Source organism: Hyla sarda, chromosome 6, assembly GCF_029499605.1.
Source record: "Hyla sarda isolate aHylSar1 chromosome 6, aHylSar1.hap1, whole genome shotgun sequence".
Lineage (NCBI taxonomy): Eukaryota > Metazoa > Chordata > Amphibia > Anura > Hylidae > Hyla > Hyla sarda.
In genome coordinates, this window is record NC_079194.1 from 181,459,207 (window position 1) to 181,478,117 (window position 18,911).

Here is an 18,911-nt window from a genome sequence, read left to right on the forward strand (position 1 = left end):
CTTCTTTGTAGAATCGAACTACTACCTAACCTCGCAAGTGGATGGGATCTGACCTGCCTGCTCCTGACCCGATCCGGAGGTACAGAGGAATATGTATTTGATATGCTTGCACTTTACACAAGAACACATGCAACTGTATGAAGCACTGTATTATATGTTTTGTTGATTGAACACATTTTTTACAGCAATATCGATCTCCTTAAATGTATGGTGTGATTAAGATCATTGCTGTAACTTACTCAGTTCATTTGTGTATTTATGTAAATAAGATTAACGCCCACAGGATGTGATGTCATTATGTTCACCTTATTTAACCTGCTCACTTTGTAACTTACACTGCTTGATGATGGACACGTGAGGTGGCCGAAACGTCTCTGCGATATGCGAAAGATAAGAGTCCCGTTTATTAAGAATAAAAACAGCAACACAGGTAAGGGAACAAAGGCATGACGCGTTTCAGGCGTGGACCGCCCTTAGTCATATCATCAGTCATATGACTAATGGCGGTCCATGCCTGAAACGCATCATGCCTTTGTTCACTTACCTGTGTTGCTGTTTTTATTCTTAATAAACAGGACTCTTATCTTTCGCATATCTTTCTTTGTCTAAGAAAAAGGTTACATATGACTCTGTCCAGAGGAAACCTCATGATAAAAATGGGCATATCTAATTATAGACATAGCAAAATAGAAACACGGCTTCACTCCAAAAAGTACGCTGAATGGTGGCTTTATTATCACCAAAGTGTACAGAGACGTTTCGGCCACCTCACGTGTCCATCATCAAGCAGTGTAAGTTACAAAGTGAGCAGTTTAAATAAGGTGAACATAATGACATCACATCCTGTGGGCGTTAATCTTATTTACATAAATACACAAATGAACTGAGTAAGTTACAGCAATGATCTTAATCAATGATCTGATTTTATTCTTAATAAACGAGACTCTGCATATTTCCACGCTGGCATATCTTTCTTTGATTTGGATGTTGGTGCTGCCATACAAATGCTGCGCTGTGGACGGGATGTCTTACTATATGTCTCTATATGTCTCTATACCCTTTTTTTTGTATGATATTTCTAACCTAGTAGCTCTTGTTATATTGTAACAAGTTACTACTCACATGTATTGTTCTACTATATGTAGTCAATTAAGCTTATAATGATTACTAACATATCTAATTGATATTCATTTGCATATATCATTGTGTTTGTTACTGATTTATGTTTATAACCTTATAACCAATAAATCTGCATAATTTTATAATACCTATTTATTATTGTAGATTGCAAAACTACATCCTTAAGCGTTAATGTCCTCCCGTCATAAAAAGAATTTGTTGATATCTGAGGAAATAGTCAGATTCAGATGTGAATTGTATTGATTGGCTTTGTCTACAATTCACTAGGTCATAATTTTGATATTTTTGATAATTTTCATAAATTTTCAAACTTTCATAATTAAAGGAGAACTCAGAACATAAAAATTGTCCCCCATAGTGCCGGCAGTAAAAAAATAAAGATGTACATACCTTCCTCCGCTCCCCCGGGGCCTTCGGTAACCAGCTCCGGCCTCCGCCGTGATCCTCTTCCTAGTTGCCGGTGGTCGGAGAGTCTTACTGCGCTCAGCCAATCACCGGCCGCAGTGAACTACCGACTCGGCCGGCGATAGGCTGAGCGACAGTGTGATGTTTTCAGCCCCGGCTGCAGGTGCCGGTGTAGTGAAGAATTTTGTGTCCTGAAGCGTTTTCACACTGCCGCTCAGCCTATCGCCGACCGAGTCTGACTTCGTTGCGGCTGGTGATTGGCTGAGCGCAGTATGATTCATCCGACCACCGGCAAACAGGAAGTGGATCACGGCGGAGACCGGAGCAGGTTACCGGAGGCCCCGGGGGAGCGGAGGAAGGTATGTACATCTTTATTTTTTGACTGAGGGCAGTATGGGTGACAATTTTATATTCCGGAGTTCTCCTTTAATATTTTTATGACCATAATTCATAATTGAGTTATTACCGCATGACACTATGTCACATCTTCAAGTTCCAATATACCAAAAAATCCCCAGAGGGTCTCAGGGACAATAGCTTATAGAACCACTCCTTTAGGGTAAAACCCTTCAGAGTAACCCTAACTAATGAACCCCCCCCCCCCCCCCCCCAAACTATTTAAATAAAACTTAACTTTTAATTCTAAGGATTAAAAGATAGTGCTCAGTGGTCACTTGTGGTTTACAGTAACGTCCACTGTGTAATTTTTATTTTCTTTAATGTATTGACTGTAATGTCTCTTTAGTGAGACTATTACTATGATGCTGCTTTGTTATCTCCTTGCAAGGAGTTCACTGTGATGCCTCAGCCGAGGCTATCACTACTGTAGCAGCACCTATATTAATTGCTGGTTCTTTTAGTACTTGACACTAATGGCGATTTAAAAACAATTAATCCTCTATCCTAACGTTTCACCAGTAACTGGCTTTCTCAAAGGCATGAGGTAAGTAAAAGTTTATTTTCTCTTTTTTTTTTTGCAGCCTGGGCAGGATGGAATAGGAATAATCCGTACCGGACATCTCCTTTAAGTGTCTGTCAGCCCGGCCGCCACACACTACTATAACTAGGGGCAGCATGACAAATACAGGGGCAACAGATAGTTTGACAGCAGAAGGATGGGTCGCACAATATTAACTGATGGCTTCTACCACCTTTCCATCTTGGTTTATTACTGATGAACCACATCTGTTTATTAATTTAACATCATTACAGCAGTGTCAGGTGTTTTTAGGAATATTTGTATTGACATTAGTACATCATTATTCTGCAGGTATAGATTGCAGCCCTTGTCCTTCTTAGTTTTGAATGGGTAGCATTTAGGTTCATCTCTTGCACAGCTATTATGCTACATATACATGCATTTATATCTTATTAAATTGCCTTAAGCTTTTTTCTGGTTCTTCATCCATACAAGGTTGTCAGATGCAGATTACTCTCGTTAATCCACAAAACCTCATCTCACCATCGTAATAACATTTATTATGTTTTCGTCACCTAGGTATTTTATTATCAGTAGTATCATCATCTTGTGATAGGTAAGGTTGGTTCACATCTAGAAAGTCGTAGCACTATGATTTGTATTGTTTGTGCCCATGTCTGTTCCTTGTACGTTACACAGCCTTGTTAGAGGCAGATTTCCCTGGTCTAGTCTCATGTCACTGTCATCACAACTTTATCTTACTTGTGTTAATCACCAAGTTGTTTAGTTGTATGGACATCACTATTCTTGTCATGCTGTACCTTCAATTGCACAGTGGCCCTTATTTACTAAGAGTGGAATGTAGGTTTCTTTGTGGGTTTTAATTCCCTACAATTTATTTTCCCCGGTATTTACTAAGGTTTCCCTACATTTTGCACTTTCCCTACATATTGCTTTTTTTACACATGCTCTCATCTGTCTGGTTTTCCTCAGCTCAAATCCACCATATTTTATGTGGAAACCTTAGTAAATATGTTGGGTTTTTGTGAAAATGTCTGGAACACGCCCCTTTTGGAGACCATGCCCCTTCCCGGGCAGCCACGCCCCTTTTGGGGTTTTCTTAGCAAAATGGAGAGTTAATCAGGGTTTTTTCAATTCTGGCGCAATGCGACAGAATCTGGCGCACAACCCGACAAACCATGTCGGGTTTGCAATAGTAAATGAGGGGCAGTGTGTTTGTCTGGGAACATTGACAGTTGTCTACGCATTTGTGTGCATGCATCCGAGGGTACTGCTTTAATGGCAAGCAATGCCTCTTGTTGTGTATGTCATGTTCTTCAAATATCTTGTTTATGCAGGCTTATGCATGATTTGCAACATTGTATGTAGGATACCAATGTACCCCTGTTCGTCACAGGTATTTCATCATTGGATACCAACATAAATAATCAAACTACACCAGCGTTACACTTTACCATGATCATGCTGGGTATAGTTCATTGTGATAATGGAGTTGTATTTATGAGGTTAGATTTCGATTTACCAATATTGTCTGGTATCAAGTCGCATGGTCCATTATACAGTTTCCAATGCCAGTTTCCCAGTAAGACAACTAATATCAAGTACATCCTAGCAGTTAATATTTTGTCACTTTACCCTAAAGGATCATATAGGCTACATGGCTGTATCTTGCAAGGATCAACTTTTGCTCTGGAATTCAAGTCGATCCTCATTTCTTAAAACTCACCAGGTTACAGCTATTTTGTAGGGCAACATTTATTCTAAGTAATTAATCATCTTTTTGGTCCCAGATCTTAGCCTACATAGTTACCATTGAGGCAACCGTTGGGATTACAATCATGTGGCTAGCGCCCCAGCTTGGTTCGGGGGAGGGTGGCCATAAGTGTGTGTGTGTACATGTATGTATATATTTGTATAATAAGTGGGAGATTAACGTAAAGCATTGGTTCTTGGTTTTCGGTTTTAATACTTGTGCATTGGGCCTATAATAATTTACACTAACCTATCTTGTAGTCCTAGCATATGTAACCCCACATGGCTTTGTTTACTGTGCTCAAGTTGTCCCACCCGCCCAGACCCTTTTTTTGATGAGAGTTTTCATTTTATTTTCGTTTTACTGGGTATGCTATCCTCTTTAGGCGTACCTACACAGTCGGCCAAAGCACACCTCTGGCAATCTTAAAGGAGTAGTCCAGTGGTGACTCAGTGTTGAGCAACTTATCCCCTATCCTAAGGATAGGGGATAAGTTGCAGATCACGGGGGGTCCGACCGCTAGGGCCCCCTGCGATCTTCTGTACGGAGCCCCGACAGCCCGCGGGAAGGGGGCGTGTTGACCTCCGCACGAGGCGGTGGCCGACACGCCCCCTCAATACAACTCTATGGCAGAGCCGAAGCGCTGCCTTCGGCAATCTCCGGCTCTGCCATAGAGATGTATTGAGGGGGCGTGTTGGCCGCCGCTTTGTGCGGGGGTCGACACCCGCTATCTGGGCGGAGAGACAGGGCCCCGTACAGAGAGATCGCAGGGGGCCCCAGTGGTCGGACCCCCCCGCGATCTCAAACTTATCCCCTATCCTTATGATAGGGGATACGTTTTTCACCACTGGACTACCCCTTTAATACATACATATATGTACACAGTCACAAATAAGAGGTTGTACAATTATGTCTGTTTATATTTAATCTTGTCTAGATATATAATGCACAGGCATTTTGATACTGTCCTAGACGATATATTGATGTAGAAGTTTTGTTATATTCCTACTGCAATGCATACACTCACTGGCCACTTTACATCTGTTTAATTGCTTGTTAACAAAAATCGATAATCAGCCAATGACATGACAGCACCTCAATGCATTTAGGCATGTAGACATGGTCAAGATGACTTGCTGAAGTTCGAAACCAAGCATCAGAATGAGGAAGAAAGGGGATTTAAGTGACTTTGAACGTGGCTTGGTTGTTGGTACCAGAAAGGCTCGTCTGAATATTTTAGAAACTGCTGAACTACTTGGATTGTTATTCACAACCATACAAAGGGGTACAGAGAATGGTCTAGAAAGGAGAAAATATCCAGTGGCTGGCATTAGAAGACAACTTGAAAGCATAGTGGTGGTGTTATGGATGAGGGAGACATTTTCTTCGCACACTTTGGGCTCCTTAGTACCAATTGAACATCATGTAAATGTGACAGCCTACCTGAGTATTGTTGCTGACCATGTCCATCCTTTTATGACCACAATGTACACATCTTCTGATGGCTACTTCCAGCAGGATAATGCACCATGTCACAAAACTCACATCATCTCATTACATGACAATGACCTGTACTTTAATGACCTCTAGTGTCACCTAATCCCAATTCCATAGAGAACCTTTGAGATGTGGCGGAACAGGAGATTCACATCCTGGATGTGCAGCCAACAAATCTGTAGTAACTGTATGATGCCTCATGTCCATATGGACCAAAATCTCAGAGGAATGTTTCCAGCACATTGTAAATAGTATGCCAAGAAAAATAAAGGCAGTTCTGAGGCCAAAATGTGGTCCAACCCGGTACTAGCAAGGTGTACCTAATAAAGTGGCCAGTGAGTGTATACTTAAAGGGGCACTACGGTGGAAAACTTTTTTTTCTCAAATCAACTGGTTCCAGAAAGTTAAACCAGGCGGGACCCCCGCGATTTAACATCTTATCCCCTATCCAAAGATGTTTTCGGCTGAATACTCCTTTAATGCTCCAGAGGAAGTTAAGTTGTTATTTTCTGTCTTACCACGGTGCTCTCTGTTGACAGCTCTGTCCGTGCCACAACTGTCCGGAGCAGGAGCAAATCCCCATAGCAAACTTATCCTGCTCTGGACAGTTCCTGACATGGACAGAGGTGTCAGCAGAGAGCACTGTGGTCAGACAAAAGAAATTAAACAAGAAAAGAACTTCCTCTATAGTATACAGCAGCAGATAAGTACTGGAAGGATTAAGATTTTTTAATAGAAGTAATTAGTAACTAGTTAATTGGAAAAAAAAACATACAGGTGAAGAAGGGTGCGTTCACACTGAGTAATTCAAGAGGAATTTACTCGAGTAATTCCTCTTAAATTCTCAGCTTAGAAATAATTAACATCTGTTTTGCCTTTGACTACAATGTGTTTTACTCTGCCCTGTCCACACTGCGTAAATTCCGCTCGCAGAATTCTGCCGCGGAATTCCGTTCCGCTAGAAGAGCATGTTCCTTCTTCTTGCAGAATACGCAAGCAGAATTCCATTGAAGTCAATGCTAAAAAAAAAATTCTTCTTGAAATCACTTCCGCATGGAATTTGTGCGAAATTCGCATGAAAATTCTGCATGGAAAAAAAATAAAAATAAAAAGGGAAATTCCAATTGCTGTTTGTAGTCCAGCATAAAAGAAAAAAACCTTGTTACCTCCTATATTCCTCGTGGAAAATCTGTGCAGAATTCCACGCAAATGTCACTCGAAAAAAAACACGTAAATTCCACGGCAGAATTTTTACGGGAGGATTCCTCTCCTATTCCTCAGTGTGAACGCACCCTAACAATCAGGGCCGGCTCTAGCCATAGGTAGAGTAGGCCACTGCCTATAGTGCCCCCATGAGGAGGGCGCTGCCTGTTGCACAGTATTTTTTGTGCTGCGCTGGCTCCTCTATACGTCAGGAGCGCATCACATCACATACACAATAATTATTACTGATGTGATAGTGCTGCGCTCCTGTCAGACGTCTAGAGGAGCCAGGCAGTGCAGGGTTAAATTACCTGCTGCGTGCTGTCTGCTTTTCTAAAGTCATGTGACAAAGCAGCAGCGATGTCCCTTGCGTGACCGTGACATGTGGCAGAGTAGAGCAAGCAGTGGATCCTAGTCTGAGTCTGACTGAGGAGTTACAAGTCAGTCAGGACCCAGGAGGAGGACTTCACTTCTCTTTGGGAGAACACCTACAGGCTAGCAGCACTGAGCAGCAGAGGCCTGTGGGTGCATGGTGAGGTGAGTCAAAGTCAGCATAATGAAGTGACCTAAGTTCTGCTGCCTGATAACTGTCTGAAAATCCGGCAGCAGCAGGGCAGAGGTGACTGACAGGAGGGCGCACAGCTATGATATCACTAAGGCTGCATTCACACCATGCTTTTGCAATACAGTTCCCGTATATGTTTTCAAAGTGAAAACCGCATGGCATCGTATTGAAAACCGTATGAATTGACTCTCCATTGAAAACCGTATGCCAAAAGATGCATCAGGTTGTGTCCGTTTGGCATCCTGTACGGTTTTGTCAGTTTTTTTCCCGTACCCAAAACCGTAGCCTACCATGGTTTTTGGTCCAGGTGAAAAACCGTATTAAACCATATACATTTTTATTTTTTTTTAGTCAATGGAAACCGTACAGAACCGTATGTGTGTATGGTTACATCCGGTTTGCACCATACGGTTTTTGGCTTTGCCCAGTGTTTTTTTCTTGGAATTTCAATCAAATAAGTGAAACTTTATTCATAATGGAGTGAAAAGTTAAACGTATACGTTTAAAAAAAAAAAAAAAGATGCAACCGGACCTAATTTTCTAAACCGTATACAGTTTTTAACCATAAACAGATTAAAATTTGTACACACATTTTGACACAGTTTAGGCTGCATTCACATCTCGTTTTTGCAATACGGTTCCCGTATCAGGTTTTTTGTAAAAAAAAAAGTATGTCTCAAAACTGGACCGAACCGTATACAGCCGTGTACAACCGTATAGACCTCTCTACGCTTTTAAACCGTATACAGTTTGAAAACGGATGTCCGGTTGCATGCGGTTTAATAATTTTTTGGGGAAAAAAACGGATACTTTTTTTGTTTGTCCTTAATTAAAGTTCTTCTTGTTCTATTTGTGGAAAGAACTTTTGGCGTGCACTGCGCATGTGCAAACTGCAAAACCGTATTGTGCAAACCGGACACCGTTTAGTACGGTTTCCATAGACCACCATTTAAAAAAAACGTATTGTATCCGGTTGTATCCGGTTTCTCACCCAGACATAAAACCGTAGTAGACTACGGTTCTGTGTACGGGAAAAAACGGATAAAACCGTAAGTGATGCAAAACGTACAGAACCGGATGCCACGGTTGGCATACGGTTTTCTATGAAATGTCTATACATACGGTTTGCAATACAGTTCCATACGTTTTTTTTCACTGAAGCCGAATACAGGAACCGTATTGCAAAAACGAGATGTGAATGCAGCCTCAGTCCGGTTTTGAGGAATCAGTTTTTCATCAAAAACCTGATACGGAAACTGAATTGCAAAAATTTGGTGTGAATGCAGCCTAACTGGTGAGAAGCTACTGACTATATGCTCCAGTAGTCCCTATGGCACCTATCAGCACAGGACTGTCAGCTGAGCTGAAAACATCTATGTCGGCTGCTGTACAGAGGTCCCGTCATAGTTAACCCCTTAACGACGCAGGACGTATATTTACGTCCTGCGCCGGCTCCCACGATATGGAGAGGGATCGCGCCGCGATCCCGCATCATATGGCGTCGGTCCCGGCGCTCATCAACGGCCAGGACCCGCGGCTAATGCCACACATCGCCGATCGCGGCGATGTGCGGTATTAACCCTTTAGAAGCGTCGGTCAAAGCTGACCGCCGCATCTAAAGTGAAAGTGAAAGTGACCCGGCTGCTCAGTCGGGCTGTTCGGGACCGCCGCGGTGAAATCGTGGCATCCCGAACAGCTTGCAGGACACCGGGAGGGCCCTTACCTGCCTCCTGGGTGTCCGATCGGCGAATGACTGCTCCGTGCCTGAGATCCAGGCAGGAGCAGTCAAGCGCCGATAACACTGATCACAGGCATGTTAATACACGCCAGTGATCAGCATAGGAGATCAGTGTGTGCAGTGTTATAGGTCCCTATGGGACCTATAACACTGCAAAAAAAAGTAAAAAAAAAGTGTTAATAAAGGTCATTTAACCCCTTCCCTAATAAAAGTTTGAATCACCCCCCTTTTCCCATAAAAAAAATAAAACAGTGTAAAAAAAAAGAAAACTAAACATATGTGGTATCGCCGCGTGCGTAAATGTCCGAACTATAAAAATATATCATTAATTAAACCGCACGGTCAATGGCGTACGCGCAAAAAAATTCCAAAGTCAAAAAAAGCGCATTTTTGGTCACTTTTCATACCATTAAAAAATTTATAAAAAGTGATCAAAAAGTCCGAACAAAACAAAAATCATACCGATAAAAACTTCAGATCACGGCGCAAAAAATGAGTCCTCATACCGCCCTGTACGTGGAAAAATAAAAAAGTTATAGGGGTCAGAAGATTTTTAAACGTATACATTTTCCTGCATGTAGTTATGATTTTTTCCAGAAGTGCGACAAAATCAAACCTATAAAAGTAGGGTATCATTTTAACCGTATGGACCTAAAGAATAATGATAAGGTGTAATTTTTACCGAAATATGCACTGCGTAGAAACGGAAGCCCCCAAAAGTTACAAAATGGCGTTTTTTCTTCGATTTTGTCGCACAATGATTTTTTTTCCGTTTCGCCGTGCATTTTTGGGTAAAATTACTAATGTCACTGCAAAGTAGAATTAGCGACGCAAAAAATAAGCCATAATATGGATTTTTAGGTGGAAAATTTAAAGGGTTATGATTTTTAAAAGGTAAGGAGGAAAAAACGAAAGTGCAAAAACTGAAAAATCCTGAGTCCTTAAGGGGTTAAAGGGGTACAACAAAAGAAAATGGAGTCACTTTATAGAAATATACAAAATCCAAAATGTATTAAATCACATATACTTAAAAACACATTGGAGGCATAACACACTCAATGGGGGATAGAAAACAAAAAACACCAAGGTGTCACACTATACCCCGTTCACTAAAAGTAGTAACACATAATATATATATATATATATATATATATATATATATATATATATATATATATATATATAGTGGAGAGCTACAAAGAAAAAGAAAAACAGCCCTAAAGTAGTAAATACATACTTAAACAATGCACGGTCCCGTGGGAACAGGGTGACACCTTGGTGTTTTTTGTTTTCTATCCCCCATTGAGTGTGTTATGCCTCCAATGTTTTTTAAGTATATGTGATTTAATAAATTTTGGATTTTGTATATTTCTATAAAGTGACTCCATTTTCTTTTGTTGTCCTAATATGTATGGGAGTTCATACTAGCTGTAGTTATTTGGGTTTATTTGCTCCTTGAGTGCGTTACTATTAGCAACTGGATCATACCATATAACTTTTAAGTTAATATATTTTGATGTGTACAGTAACCCAATTTTTGTTGTGTTTTTTGTATTCATGCTAATTAAAGAAGTACTCCGGTGAAAACCTTTTATTTTTTTATTTTTTATTATCTGGTGCCAGGAAGTTAAACAGATTTGTAAATTACTTCTATTAAAAAATCTTAATCCTTCCTGTACTTATTAGCAGCTGAATATTACAGTGGAAATTCTTTTCCATTTGAAACACAGAGCTGTCTGCTGACATCACGAGCACAGTGCTCTCTGCTGACATCTCCATTTTAGGAACTGTCCAGAATAAAAGGAAATCCCCATAGCAAACATTTGCTGTTCTGGACAGTTCCTAAAATGGCAGAGAGCACTGTGGTCATGATGTCAGCAGAGAGCTCTGTGTTTCAAAAAGAAAATAATTTCCACTGTAGTATTCCGCAGTTAATAACTACAGTAAGGATTAAGATTTTTTTAATAGACGTAATTTACAAATCTCTTTATCTATCTGGCACCAGTTGATTTAAAAAAAAAAAAAGTTTTTCACCGGAGTACCCCTTTAATGACCTCTGAAGTCTGGCCTGCTCTATTCTTTGTACATTACAGGAGCAATGGCTTTTACCCCCATCCCCTGCTGACTCCCACAAGCTTTAAGATACAGGAATCCAGGCAAGTAAGACAAAATGCCAATGGGAGATTGGAGTATTGTCTGAGCAGTTTGTGATTCTGTGGTGCAGTATATGTATTTGCTTTTATAAATGTGGGTATGTGATGATTTGTGTATATACATTTGTATCGGTGCAGTGTGTAAATAGATATGTAAATGCTCTGTTTATGACATGAAGTAGGGGTGGTCAGAACTATGGCCACTGTGTAGTGCAGTGTTTGCCAACCAAGGTGCCTCCAGACACACAACCTTTGGCTGTCCGGGCCTGCTGGGAGTTGTAGTTTTGCAACAGCTGGAGGCACCCTGGTTGGGAAACAGAGGTGTAGTGTATAAAACAATAGTCCTCTACTTACCTCCCGCTGTTCAGACCGCCGCCTAGCTAATTGCCAGCCATAGTGATGTACCGCCTTGGCCACTGGTTGGCTGAGCGGCAATGTGATGTATTGAACCCTGGCACCAGGAAGAAGACCACACGACGGGCATCAATACCAGAGGCACAAGGGTAGCAACAGGAGGTAAGTAGAGGTTTACTGTTTTAATGCCGACAGTCTGGGGGGTATAACATGGGATAACACCTTTATGGGCGACTCTGATTTCGGCTCTTTATTACTTCAGAGATAGAAGGAACACTAGACGCTCCGTAAGTTCCGTATTTCTTTAGTGAATCTGATATGGATTCTGTATATGTTTAGGTTGTCTGGTGTAAGGGCTATTTTTAATATTATTTGGAATATAAATACCACAGGTTGGGTAATTGTTATGGACAATAGTAATAGGATGTCATGCACCACTTTACAAACCCTCTTTCAGAATGTCTCTTCTAAAATGTCAGCAAATATGATTTAAACTGTGTAAACCATTATCTTATTCAACAAGGTGTATGCCTTCTGTATATAGCAATGGACCCCTATAGGATGGTAGCATGTATCGTGTTGGATTATACATAGGTGTCCATAGCAATATACTACCCTCCGATAGGTACCTATACTGTAACTACCCTACCACAGTATGTCACCACCCCAGTAGTAAGGAGATTACATGAGGAGGAGGTTTCTTACAGTGTGTTAACCCAGTAGTAAGGAGATTACATGAGGAGGAGGTTTGTTACAGTGTGTCACCCCAGTAGTAAGGAGATTACATGAGGAGGAGATTTGTTACAGTGTGTCACCCCAGTAGTAAGGAGATTACATGAGGAGGGGGTTTGCTACTGTATGTCACCTCAGTAGTGAGGAGATTACATGAGGAGGAGGTTTGTTACAGTGTGTCACCCCAGTAGTAAGGAGATTACATGAGGAGGAGGTTTGCTACTGTGTGTCACCTCAGCAGTAAGGAGATTACATGAGGAGGAGGTATGTTACAGTGTATCACCCCAGTAGTAAGGAAATTACATGAGGAGGAGGTTTGTTATAGTGTGTCACCCTAGTAGTAAGGAGTCTACATGAGGAGGAGGTTTGTTACAGTGTGTCACCTCAGTAGTAAGGAGATTATATGAGGAGGAGGTTTGTTACATTGTGTCACCCCAATAGTAAAGATATTACATGAGGAGGAGGTTTTTTACAGTGTGTCACCCCATTAGTAAGGTGATTACATGATGAGGGGGTTTGTTACAGTGTGTCACCCCAGTAGTAAGGAGATTACATAAGGAGGAGGTTTGCTACAGTGTGTCACCCCAGTAGTAAGGAGATTACACGAGGAGTAGGTTTGTTACAGTGTATCACCCAATAGTAAGGAAATTACATGAGGATGAGGTTTGTTACAGTGCGTCACCCCAGTAGGAAGGAGACTACATGAGGAGGAGGTTTGTTACAGTGTGTCACCTCAGTAGTAAGGAGATTACATGAGGAGGAGGTTTGTTACAGTGTATCACCCCAATAGTAAGGAAATTACATGAGGAGGTTTGTTACAGTGTATCACCCCAGTAGTAAGGAAATTACATGAGGAGGAGGTTTGTTACAGTGTGTCACCCTAGTAGTAAGGAGACTACATGAGGAGGAGGTTTGTTACAGTGTGTCACCTCAGTAGTAAGGAGATTACATGAGGAGGAGGTTTGTTACATTGTGTCACCCCAGTAGTAAGGAGATGATTTGTTACAGTGTCACCCTAGTAGTAAGGAGATTACATGAGGAGAAGGTTTGTTATAGTGTGTCACCCCAGTAGTAGGGTGATTACATAAGGTGGGTGTTTGTTACAGTGTGTCACCCCAGTAGTAAGGAGATTACATAAGGAGGAGGTTTGTTACAGTGTGTCACCCCAGTAGTAAGGAGATTACATAAGGAGGAGGTTTGTTACAGTGTGTCACCCCAATAGTGAGGAGATTACATGGTGAGGGGCTTTGTTACAGTATGTAACCATAGTAGTAGGGTGATTACATAAGGAGGGGGTTTGTTACAGTTTGTCACCCCAGTAGTAAGGTAGGGCGTGTCAAAGGGTGGAGCCAAGGGGGGGGGGGATTAGCTTTTGCCTAGGGTGGCAAAAATCCTTACACCAGCCCTGATAACAATACATACAGATGAATAACCAACTTGTTTATACAGTTAACTAATACACTCCTCATATAGCAGCAGTTCCATCGCTCTGAGACAAAGAAGTAAATGTTATAATAGTGACTTACAGGCAGATCATTCAAATCCCATAGACATAATGAACATCATTGGGGTAAAAAAACACACAAGCTGTCTGCCACACACAGGTGAAATGTAGCAGGCAATTGGCACACAAGTGTTCTGGCAAAATGGTGCACTGGTTAGCTGCCACATTCCGGACACATGTGACCAACAGCTCATGTGTTTTCACTTGTTAGGCTCGGTTTACATGTTGTGAGCTACAATGTGGGGGCCCTGTTGTACAGCTGAAAACACGCTGACTAGCAAGTCAATGCAGTTTTCTAATTGACCACATCTACAATAAGATTGATTATTTATAGCCACGCGGTTTAGCTAATAGCTAATAACAATGACATCGCTTATCACTGACAATTTGCAAACCATGATACCCTGCGTGACAGAACAGTTTTGGCCGCATTACTGCACAGCGAGTGAACCCAGCCTAACAACTGTGGTTAATAACCAGATCATTAATGATTATTATATGGCTACAACCACTTCTAGTGTGCAGTGTAAGATTAGTAAGTGTCATTTTACCAAGTGCTTTACTGTTCTTTGAGTAGAATGCCACTGACATCACTTATATCAGTGTGACACACAGAACAATGTATACATATATTCAAATTCATAAGAAAAGTGACAGATAAAATCCACTTGTATACAATTGGTTTGTAAAATGTATAACAGTATTGTGGTAATCTGTCATATCCCCTTAAATCATAGGGATAAGTACAGTCAATAAACAGTCAAAGTGATCAGGTATTTACAATATCACATTTACAACTTCATTGCAAAGTCCTCTATGGGAAATAATAGAAATTCAGCTGCAGTCATTGTTTTTCTGTGTCCATTGCCTATTGAAAGCTCGAATTGAAGCCAAAATTGTCTTAATTCACTCATACCTTCTAAATATTGGGCTCACAGTGAAACATAACATTTTAGTACAAAAATACAATATTACTCATCTAATCTGCTCTTATATTATTTCCTTTTATCTAAGCAAATATACTGTATATGTTCAAATATACTGTACATGCTTAAATTCACTTGCTGTGGCTTTACCAACCACATCTACTGAAGGCATCAACTTCTCTCACATCACTCAAACCTTATAATGTAGCATGCTGTATGTTCAAGTTAGGTCCTTTGTAACATATCGACAGCCTATATGGATTCAAAATGTACAATGAGGAATGTATCTGATCTGCATAGGCTGCCATATGGACTTACTTTATAGAAAACTTAAGATCACAAAGTTGGGGCTGCTTAGTGGTCTGTATACATAGAGTTGTATATACAAAGTCTAATAGAACCTAAGGAATAATGATATTTTATTGATTCCAAACAATTAATGACACAACTATGTTTGTGCCATATTGAAGGAGAGATATCAAAACTGATGTAAAGGAAAAGTGCTCTTAGCAACCATTCAAGTCACTGCTATCATTTTACAAAAGTCATCTGAGAAACAATAGCTGGAATGTAACTGGTTTCTATAGGGAACTGTTCCACTATTATTTTGTAAAGGTTTTGAAAAGTCTTCCCACTTGTGTCCCAAAGTCAGTTTAATATTAGATAGTTGCATTACACCCATGTTGTTTTAAATGGTCCCCATCAAAGATAATATCTTTGGATAATACCTTAATGATCTAAAAATGACCATATTACTTCCAAACGTCCTCAGATACCATAATGTTTTGTATTGTGCAAATGCCAGCAGTGCCAAATAAGTTCTATTACCTTGTATAGGGACTAAAAGGCCTTGGTAGTAAAAATCAGTGTTGGCTTCTCCTTCTTGCACCCGTCCAAGTAATATCTCCCTTAATGTGTCGGGAATCAATGCTTTCAGTTCTTTTGGTTCCTCTTGTACATTTCAATGCCCTGTCAATTGCAACAGTTTTTTTATAGTTCTGCTCTGTGGGCAATCGCTTGTGCGCAGGGCAGTATCCCACTGTGCTTCTGACATACCAGGATAATATCCTTCTGCTTGGGTAGACTCACAGTAGATAAAATCTCCAACCTTCTCTCGTTGACAGCAAGTCCAGATGGTGGTGGAGGACACAGGCTGTGCCTTGAGAGTACTCCCAGCAGGATTCATTCACTCCACGTACCTTTTGGCTCTTTCTCGTCTTAATATCTTAATCCACACACTGTCGACTACTGAGAAAGATTTTTTTGTCTAGATGAGAGGAGGACAAAGAGTGTATCCTTTAAGGCATCTTCTGAGCCCCTCCTAGAATGCCAGGACAGGCACACATGACTGGGGCGGCCAGAGGCAGTCAAAGGTTATGAAACCATCAAAATCATTCAACAAGAATCCACCACTCTTAAATTAAAAGAACAAGCAACTGGGTCATCTGTATTTTTTTTATCATATATATATATATATATATATATATATATATATATATATAAACACATTCTAATGAACTTCTGGGTATTTATAGATTACATTTTGTTGCGTTCAGAATTTATGACAGTAGGTCTCTGTGTTTACTGATCACAGCTTTGTAACAGATCACTGTTTATTGTATAATAGAATTACCAAGTGTTTACGGTTCCACAATGTACTTCACTGTTTTACCAAAAACTGTTTATTTGCCTATTGATAGATCCTTGAGCTGCAATAACTGGAGTTTAGCATGGTTTGGCTAAGCATCAGATTTGTCTAAGCATCGGATGATATTTCACTTCAAGTTGTGAAATTTTCATGCTTGCTCACTTACCTGTCTCTACCAATCTTAATTTGGACCCCAGACATGCACAACGTAGATAGAGAAGTTGCCTGAGAATCTACCTAGTGATACCCCTTTCATTTACCACCTAAGCATGAAGCACATACTTATTAATGTACTGTATGTTCCTTGCCATGGATACCATTTTTGTATTCTTTTTTGCATGTCATTTTCTAAACTCATTGTTAATGTGTCCTTGAATGACTTAATCTTCTCTTCCTATTTTATGGAATAAGTGTGTACATTCTATGGGCAGTGGGACTTAAATGGGCACTGTCAGATTAAAAAACTTCTTACATGTTGTACATCCTGGCAAAACATTAACCTTACTAATATACTTCATAAATAAATTTAATTTCCTTTTTGTAGAAATCATGGCTTATATAAAAACACCCCATCCGGAACAAAATCCTGTCTGGCTGCTGCATCATCTTTGTCCACAGGCATGGACAAAGTTCAGTAAGTGAGGGCTGAACTAGTACTCCTCTGTGATCACTCCTGCCCTTTCAGACTGCAGCAGGGAGGAAGGGCTACAGAGTTGGTTTGCAGTGATTGGATGAAGAGACCCAGTACAAGGGAGGAAGAGGAGTCATGCAGAGTGAGAACTCGTCCCCTCTAAAACACAGAATGACAAACCAAGTGAGCAACAGATAGAAGGTATTTGTGAGAGAAATATAGGTCCTAGACCCATAAAAATTTATATTTGCACGATCAGGATTGGGTACTGAGTAACATATAACTTTTTTTTTCTTAGGTTTTGTGGGATGTGACATGTATACTTTAAAGCATGAGGGGAGTATTAACTCTAACTAAATACGAAAATATCCTTAGCAGACCAAATATCCTTTTTTGTAACAATAAGCTATATTTTATCTGTTCTCTGTTAACGCCAGGTTCAGAGGTTAGATTTCAGTCTTATTAGAGTAAAGGTGGCCATACAGTAGATATTTTGATTGGATAATAAGGCATCCAAATTAAACAATTTTTGCCAACCATCAAAACCTTTTCCTGACACAAATAAGCCTGACAAATGACAACCTATGGCATTAATTTGTAGAAACGTTGATATTTTATGTTGGATTTCGTTGATGGGTTCTGTAGTTGACAAGTCATTCATGGTGAACAACAGATCTCCTCCCATCAATAGAAGTTTAAAATAGGCTACAGATCACAGAGTCATCCATAATAACAACCTTCCCAGCTATTCTTCTAAAAATTCCAAGGGCTAAGAGCATTTTTGTTATGGCTTAAAGGACAACTGCAGCGCAATATACACTTATCCCCTATCTACAAGATAGGGGATAAGTGTTTGATCGCGGGGGGTCCTACCGCTGGAACCCCCCGCGATCTCCCTAACGGGGCGCCGCCATTAGCGCTCATAGTGAACGCTAAGGCGCGTAGCGTCGACCTAGAGGTCAACGGTGACGCCCCATCTCCTCCCCATCCCAATACAGTTCTATTGGGGGAAGCGGCGAGGCACAAACGCTGCCTCCCCGCCTCTCCCATAGAGATGTATGGAGGAGGCGTGCCGGCCGAAACGTCATGCTGCGGCCGACACGCCCCCTGCACGGGACAGCCGTGGCCCCGTACAGGAGATCACAGAGGGTCCCAGCGGTCGGACCCCCCGCGATCAAACACTTATCCCCTATCCTGGGGATAGGGGATAAGTGTTAATCACGCTGCAGATGTCCTTTAAGGTTTAGACAAGCTAAAAAAGGGACTTACCATTTGTCGAATTCTCCACTTTTTTCGTTTTTATTCTAATTTTTTTTCCTTTTTCTTTTGAAACAAAGTGTAGAATATACATAGACAAATAACCACTCGTTACTCCTACATCCGAGGTCTAAACATCACAGATCTAAGAAGATCTAATTAAAGGAGATCTGTAGTGGAAATTTTTCATAATCCCCTGTGCCAGGCTGCAAAAAGTAACAAAACAAACTTTAACTCATTTTCCGATGTTCCCCCGTTCCGCTGCTATCAGTTTCCCGATACTCCGGAGCCGGTCTGCTTCTTGGGGACGATGAGTCATACTGCGCTTAGCATATCGCCGGCCGTAGCAAGGGGTAACACCAGCAATTCAGTGTTAAAAGTCTTATTATTTAAATTTTACGGCCCATTGTTCAAAAAACCTGTGAGGTGTAAGTACTCAGTGTAACTCTTGTTACGTTCCTTGAG

At 40.8% G+C, this 18,911-nt stretch overlaps 1 protein-coding gene across 1 annotated transcript in view; it reads right to left on the reverse strand.

Moving 5' to 3' along the window:
• The window catches only part of MC1R (melanocortin 1 receptor), a 38,886-nt gene extending 22,648 nt beyond the window's left edge, over positions 1-16,238 (reverse strand). Inside the window, exon 1 of the mRNA XM_056525975.1 lies at positions 15,739-16,238. The gene's annotated coding sequence lies outside the window, so the exon portion shown is untranslated. The remainder of the gene's footprint in view (positions 1-15,738) is intronic.
• Between the last annotated feature and the right edge of the window lie 2,673 nt (positions 16,239-18,911).